Source organism: Ranitomeya variabilis, chromosome 1, assembly GCF_051348905.1.
Source record: "Ranitomeya variabilis isolate aRanVar5 chromosome 1, aRanVar5.hap1, whole genome shotgun sequence".
Classification (NCBI taxonomy): Eukaryota; Metazoa; Chordata; class Amphibia; order Anura; family Dendrobatidae; genus Ranitomeya; species Ranitomeya variabilis.
In genome coordinates, this window is record NC_135232.1 from 673,587,939 (window position 1) to 673,596,523 (window position 8,585).

Genomic DNA, 8,585 nt, shown 5'->3' on the forward strand with positions numbered 1-8,585 from the left:
AGTGTGCTCCATTAATAACCACCCTTTGTTTCCTATCCCTGAGCCAGCTCTCAACCCACTTACACATATTTTCCCCTATCCCCATTATTCTCATTTTATGTAACAACCTTTTGTGTGGCACCATATCAAAAGCTTTTGAAAAGTCCATATACACTACGTCCACTGGGTTCCCTTGGTCCAGTCCGGAACTTACCTCTTCATAGAAGCTGATCAAATTAGTCTGACATGAACGGTCCCTAGTAAACCCGTGCTGATACTGGGTCATGAGGTTATTCCTCTTCAGATACTCCAGTATAGCATCTCTTAGAATGCCCTCCGGGATTTTACCCACAGTAGAGGTTAGGCTTACTGGCCTATAATTTCCGAGTTCAGTTTTTGTCCCCTTTTTGAATATTGGCACCACATTTGCTATACGCCAGTCCTGTGGTACAGACCCTGTTATTATGGACTCTTTAAAGATTAAAAATAATGGTCTATCAATGACTGTACTTAATTCCTGCAGTACTCGGGGGTGTATCCCATCCGGGCCCAGAGATTTGTCAATTTTAGTGATTTTTAGATGCCGCCGTACTTCCTGCTGGGTTAAAGGTAAGGTACCGCGTTTGTAGATCATTAATAAATCACTGTAATGTAGCATAACATGCTGCTATAACCAAGTTTTAAATGCATGTGAAACAGATTTCGTGTGTTATATGTGTTTAAAGAAGGAACTGGGGGCTGACATCTTGGTTTCACAGCAGTTCACGACACTACACTAACAGTGTCATTTTACAGCACCTCATGGACATAGGAGATAATAGACCGGCGAGGACCCTATCTATAACATTGGAGAAGCGTTAGCAGTGAGCTGGGCACGCCTCTGTGGGCTGCACAACTCACTGCTGTAGGTGTGACTAGCAGCCATTTTATTATAGCCCAGTGCTCTCTGCCCAGCTCCACTTACTCTCTATCACAGGAGCTCCATTCACTCCATTAAAGGGAACCTGTCACCCCGTTTTTTGAAGATGAGCTAAAAATACCGTTAAATAGGGGCAGAGCTGGGCGTTACATTAGTGTCTTTGTGTGCCTTTATAACCCACCTAAGCTGCCGAAATACCTTTGTAAAGTCGCCGTTTTCTGCTGTCACTCACGCTGGTCTGGTCATATGGGTGTGGTGACAGCGCTGTTTCTCCCCCAGAAACCTGCTCATCATTACGTTGGTGGCGTAGTGGTGTGCGCATGTCCAAAGCGAAGATCCACTGCCCAGGAGATTCAAAACAGCGCAGTCTTCGCTATTCGCAGTTTACCGGTGGGCGCGGCCATCTTTCCTGTGGCCGCGCGTGCGCAGATGGAGCGCTCTGCTGCCCGGGGCTTCAGGAAAATGGCCGCCGCGATCTCCATCTGCGCACGCGCGGAATCCCGCGGCCATTTTCCTGAAGCCCCGGGCAGCAGAGCGCTCCATCTGCGCACGCGCGGCCACAGGAAAGATGGCCGCGCCCACCGGTAAACGGCTGAATAGCGAAGACCGCGCTGTTTTGAATCTCCTGGGCAGTGGATCTTCGCTTTGGACATGCGCACACCACTACGCCACCAACGTAATGATGAGCCTGATCTGGGGGAGAAACAGCGCTGTCACCACGCCCATAGGACCAGACCAGCGTGAGTGACAGCAGAAAACGGCGACTTTACAAAGGTATTTCGGCAGCTTAGGTAAGTTATAAAGGCACACAAAGACACTAATGTAACGCCCAGCTCTGCCCCTATTTAACGCTATTTTTAGCTCATCTTCAAAAAACGGGGTGACAGGTTCCCTTTAAGCTGCATTCCCAGCCTGCAGAGAGAGGTGACACCTGACACCTCTCTGCCATACAATGTATCTCTCCCCTCCCTCCACAATGCCTGGCCATTCACTGCAGACCTGGAGCTCCTTCTTATCTTACTGAGGGATGAGTCACAGACAGCTCTGCACAGACAATGCTGCTCCATACACACCACATAAACTATGTAACTGTGCTTCTGATGCACTAACTGCTGGTGATAGCAGAACACAGGGCAGTCACACACAAAATGGCGCTGCCCTGTGATGCTGCTCTTCATTCTGCCCCAGGGATACTAGACCACCCAAAAGGGGAGGGAAATGCTGATGTCAGCAGGTACTGCCCAGATTTTCCAGCTAACAGTAAAGCTGGTAAGTCTTACTATAGCTGCTTGAGGTCTAAAACGGAAAATGCTCCCCCTAGTGGTCAATATATATATTTGTAAGAAAATATATAATATTTTTCATATAGAAATGTTTGCAAACAGTGCAAACATTGCATTAGTACATTTTATTTACTATTTTAAGCTTAATTTCACAAAAAAACTAACTACAAGAAAACTGGTGGCACCTTCCCTTTAAGCAGGTAACCTTTAATTGGGAATTTTTATCACTAGTCATATTGGCTGCCATGGGATTTTCTTTTGTAAATGCTGATGAAAAAAAGTCATTTAGCATATTGGCTTTTTCCTCATCCTCATCCACCATTTCACCCAGACTATTTTTAAGGGGGCCAACACTATCATTTTTTAGTTTCTTACTATTTATGTAGTTAAAGAATATTTTGGGATTATTTTTGCTCTCTCTGGCAATGAGTGTCTCTGTCTCAATCTTTGCTGCCTTGATTTGCTTTTTACAGAGTTTGTAGGGTCCCTACAAACAAGCCCCAGGCTATCCCAGTCATACGGGTTGTCCTATCCATACCATCTGGGGGACAGAGTGGAAGAAATAACATCAAGAACAATTACAAGAGTTGTGAGGACTATCCCATGGTGCTCAGCAGGGAGGTACTACAACACACAGGCGCTAGTAGGAAGGCTACTGATTTCCACCTAGATAAGGGAACTCTGGATGTGCCTTCGGACCGGCCGGACTCTGCCTGCCTTGTGAACAGTGCTCTGGGCTGTGGATGCTGAAGTCTTCAGTAAAAGGTAAAGAGACTGCAACCTTTGTGTCCTCGTTATTCATTGCGCCTTACATCATCCACCATCACCACCTACACACCTGGGAAGCCCTGGGGACATACTTCACCTGTGGGAAGGTATACCATTAGGCTGCCATTCCATCACCCCAGTGGACCCCTAAGCAGCGTCGGTCACCCTGACCGAGTACCACAGATGGTGTCACGAACACTATACAAACTACCCCTTTAATTGGACGCCCCTCAAAGGGCCACGGACCGGGTCAGGCCACCGTGACATCCCCCGAACCGAAGGACCCGGTACCGAGTACCCCTTTGCCCTTAACGTGGGGGCGCTCCAACCTTGGCAGGATCTACTTAAGCCTTAAAATCGGGTCATGTGTGCATAAGAACTGTGTCAGAACTGTATTGGAACTGTGATTTATTGCAAGGACTGTGTATTGCCATTTGCCGCCAAAATTCCCGCCAAAACCACCGCCATTGCCACGCCACGAGGAGCGCAGAAGAAGAAGAAGGGCGTGCCATGGGAGGAGACTACCAAAGTGGCGCCAGAAGTGACGACCGCCCCCTCCAACTGCTGCTGCGAGATGACAACGTGCCCAGAAGTCAAGAAGGAGCTCCACCCCCAGAAAATGGAGGAGCAGAGTGTGTGCTACCGAAGGTCCAGGAGCAGAGATGTTGACCAGCGGGTACCTGAACGGCGACGAAGTGACCCAGGACCATCTTCGCCGACCGGATGAGAATCAGAACTTACCGCTGCTGGAGGATCCGGATGTCTTGGGTCCGCAGTTGGAGGAGCCGAGCCGTCAACCCCTGGACGTGGAGCCGACAGCAGTGAAGAAATGGAAGTCGGGACTGTGCAGGGAGATCGCACGGGAAAAAACGCGGTCCGAGCAGCCGCAGACTCAAGTGTCCTCGTCAGCGGGGCGGACCGACATCGGTGGAACCACATCAGGCTCAGGTACCGAAAGCACCCCTGCCCCACCGACCGAGCCTGCTCCGGTGACCGTTCCACGTCCCGACTGTGACCGACCCCCCCTGCCGCTGAGTTCGTTGTGGTGGCCCTTGACACCATGGAAAAGATACTGCCCCCATTACCGTCCACCATGGGAGAACCACTGGATGTCAGTCCCGAAGGGGTGATTTTCAGTTGGGACGCTCCGAAGACTAGACCGGATGGGTCCAAACAAGAAGGTGCCTATATTGCTGTACTCACCTGGGAGCAATACAAACAATGCTTAATTTCACACTGGAAAGACAGAAAAGAGACAGAACGAAATGACCCACCGAAAGTACAAAAGTCAAAGACCGAACGCGGTAATAAGAACTTGGTGAAACAAGGAACCGTATTAGCCTTTCACCCGAAAAGGGGTTGGGGCTTTATACAGGAGCCGGGACTAGCGACTGAAGTCTTTGTTACCAGCTATGACGTGGAGGTCCAATTCCGCGATGGTTATCGGAACCGAATCTTACGCAGAGGGGACCAGGTGACCTACACTCGCCATCGGAGTGAACAAGGTTGGTGCGCTCGGAACGTTAAGCGATGTGGACACTCTGTAGCGCCACCTGCTGCCCTGACTGAGACTACCTCTGAATTGACGAATCCCAACATTACCACCACGGTGTGCATCATTTCTACTACTGAACCTGCCACTAAAACTGACATTCGAACCAAGACTCCTAGTGACTTGACCACATTTGAAAGTCGAACCAATGACATTGACACCGCATCAGACGAGGACATGGAACCAAAGCTTCCCCGGTCAGGAAGTGTTCATTATCGACTGATGTCTTGCAACCTACTATGAGAATAAACCTCGGAATCCTGATATTGTAAATAGTTAACTGTTCATTCCTTCTTTGCTGCGTCACGAACACTATACAGACTACCCCTTTAATTGGACCGTGATATCCCCTGAACCGAAGGACCCGGTACCAAGTACCCCTTTGCCCTTAACGTGGGGACGCTCCATCTGTGCCGACTGTCAAGCTGACAGCAGGCACGGAGAAGCTGCAGCGCGCCCATTCTTCCTCTCACACAGACAGCAGCGCCGCTGGATGACTAATCACTCAGTGGACAGCTGTGCCAGAGAGAGGAAGCTGCCCACAGTGATGCTGCAGAAGAGCAGTGAGTGTGTGTATGTGTGTGTGTATAGCGCTGCGGGGGAATGTGCAAAGAGGTGAATGGTGCTGTGTGAGTCTGTGTGTGTAGGAGGAGTAGATGGCAATGATGGGGCAGATGGGGAGAAGGCAATGATGGGATGAGGAAATAATGGATGTGGTGGAAAGGGCAATGATGGGAATGGGAGGGAGGGAGGAGGAAATGATGGAGGTGGTGGAAGGTCAATGATGGGGGTGGTGGGGAGAAGGCAATGATGGAGGTGGAGGAGAAGGCAATGATGATGGTAATGGAAAATACAATGATGTAAGTGGTGAGGAAGGAGGGAATGAATGGGGGTGGTGGAGGAGAAGGCTGTGATGGAGGTGATGGAGAGGGCAATAATGGGGTGGTAGGGGAGAAAGCAATGATGGAGGTGGTGGAAAGGGCAATGATGTGGTGGTGGTGGAGAATGCAGTGATGGTAGTAGAAAGGACAATACTGGTAGTGGTGGAAAAAGCAATAATGGGGGTGGTGGGGTGGTGGGTGAGAAGGAAATGATGGAGGTGGTGGAAAGGGCAATGATGGGGTGGTGGGGAAAAAAGCAATGATGGAGGTGGTGGAAAGAACAATGATGGGGTCGTGGGGGAGAATGCAATGATGGTGGTGGTGGAAAGGACAATGATGGTGGTGGTGGAAAAGGCAATAATGGGGGTGGGGGGAAGAAATAATGGAGGTGGTTTAATGGACAATGATGGGGTGGTGGGGGAGGAGGAAATGATGGAGGTGGTGGAATGGACAATGATATGGGGTGGTGGGAGAGAAAGCAAAGATAGTGGTGGTGCAGAAGGCAATGATGGAGGTGGTGAAGAGGGCAATGATGGGGTGGGGGATAGGATCATAATGGGATGAGGGGGAAGGAGGATAATGAGGGGTGTGGAGGATTTGGATGGGAGGAAGGGGGACTTATAATGGACTTAGGAACAGTGGGAGGTGGAGGAAGACATTATTACTTATTATGTCTAACACAGTCCCTTAGTATAGAGTGTACGTACTTATTATGCATAGCGCCCCCCTTAGTTACATAGTTTCTTCTTTTATTATATATTATGCCGTCCCTTATTACATACCATCCTCTAGTTACAGTTGTGGCCAAAAGTATTGACACCCCTGCAATTCTGTCAGATAATACTCAGTTTCTTCCTGAAAATGATTGCAATCACAAATTGTTTTGTATTATTATCTTCATTTAATTTGTCTTAAATGAAAAAACACAAAAGAATTGTCCTAAAGCCAAATTGGTTATAATTCCACACCAAACATTAAAAAGGGGGTGAACAAAAGTATTGGCACTGTTCGAAAAATCATGTGATGCTTCTCTAATTTGTGTAATTAACAGCACCTGTAACTTACCTGTGGCACCTAACAGGTGTTGGCAATAACTAAATCACACTTGCAGCCAGTTGACATGGATTAAAGTTGTCTGAACCTCTGTCCTGTGTCCTTGTGTATACCACATTGAGCATGGAGAAAAGAAAGAAGACCAAAGAACTGTCTGAGGACTTGAGAAACCAAATTGTGAGAAAGCATGAGCAATCTCAAGGCTACAAGTCCATCTCCAAACACCTGAATGGTCCTGTGTCTACCGTACGCAGTGTCATCAAGAAGTTTAAAGCCCATGGCACTGTGGCTAACCTCCCTAGATGTGGACGGAAAAGAAAAATTGACAAGAGATTTCAACGCAAGATTGTGCGGATGTTAGATAAAGAACCTCGACTAACATCCAAACAAGTTCAAGCTGCCCTGCAGTCCGAGGGTACAACAGTGTCAACCCGTACTATCCGTCGGCGTCTGAATGAAAAGGGACTGTATGGTAGGAGACCCAGGAATACCTGCATTTATTAGATGGTCCCCTCTCTTTTTACATATAAAATGACTGCTGATGGAGGAGCCGGTGACCAGACGAGTCCATCAGGTCCTGCATTAGAAAAGAAGCTTTCCCATGCTACTTCAGCCATCATTGCATTATACAGCTAACAAGACAGGACAGTATGTAATAAAAAACAGGGCTCTGTATAATCCAATATGTAAGGGACAGTATTGTACAAAACAAGAGAGGGCACTGTATAATATGGGATGGCAATATACATAATAAAGGAGACTATGTAATATATATACATGTATGTGTGTGTGGCTATATATATATATATATATATATATATATATATATATATATATATATATATATATATAGCTTTGTTGCCATAAAAGGAGGGGGACCCAGACACATTTCTTGCACAGGGGCCCCAAGCTGTCAGCATCTGCCCCTGTTGCCAGGTCAGAGCTATGCCAGCAGCGTGATCCGATCATGTGCCCGCTCTGCAGAGGCGAACACTGGTGGTAAGTGCTCCAGTGGAGCTGAAGACACAGAAGATTAAGTGCAGGGGGGCTTTATTATGTGTGGGGAGAATTGGAGTGGGGATGGGCTTGTTTAATGTGTGTGGGGAGAATTGGAGTGGTGATGGGGGGATAATTGGAGTGGGGATGGGGTGTCTAATGTGTGTGGGGAGAATTTGAGTGGGGATGGGGGCTTTATTATGCGTGGGGAGAATTGGAGTGGGGATGGGGGTGTTTAATGTGTGTGTGGAGAATTTGAGTGGGGATGGGGGATTTATTGTGTGTGGGGAGAATTTGAGTGGGGATGGGGGGATTTATTATGTGTGGGGAGAATGTCATGTCGGACGCTGTTCAGACCAGGTCGTTCGACAGACAGCGGTAATTCCGCTTTTGACCACTATTTGCTCATTGGCGTCGGCTAGGTTCTGTCCAACTGTTCCAGGGTTAATTTACCTGATCCTCGGATTGGAAGCTGGGCCATGCCCATGGCCTTTAAATAGTTCTCCGGATCATTGGGCGTCGCCGATTATAGCTTCTGTCTTGCGTTGTTATCTCGGTCTGGAGTGGAGAGCTGGTTGTTGCAGAATCGTTGCTGGTGGTGTATTTTCCTTTGTCTTATTTACTCCTTCCTATATTTGTGTTTATTTTGCCCTGCACATTTATAGTGTATTCCTGTTTGACTGCGGCGTGGTGTATATTTTCCTTTATCCTTGTCTGTGCTAACTGTGGGTATTGGTGTATTACATTCACTGGGTGGATGGCAAAGGTGTTCAGCTTAGGGTTGTAACAGGAGGCAGGGTGAGGTTCGAGGCCTGGACATGCACACCATCAGTGTAAACTTCAGGTAGAGGGTCAGTCAGCATTTCCCTAGTCTGAGGGAAATTGCAGGGGCCCGGGTTATTAGCTCTCAACCACCTAGCCTCCCCGTGACATTATAATCGGCCTAACAACAAAAAAGAAAAAAAAAAAAAGGGGGTTCTTTTTTTTGTGTGTTTTGTCATGGATCCCATGACTTCCATAACCCGCCAGTTGGAGGCGCTGTCCCTACAGGTCACGGAGTTGAGGGGGGCAGTACAGCAACAGGGACTAGCAGTATCTAATGTGCAAGCTAGAGCGACAGAAAAAGTTGCTGAGCCTAAATTTCCTTTGCCTGA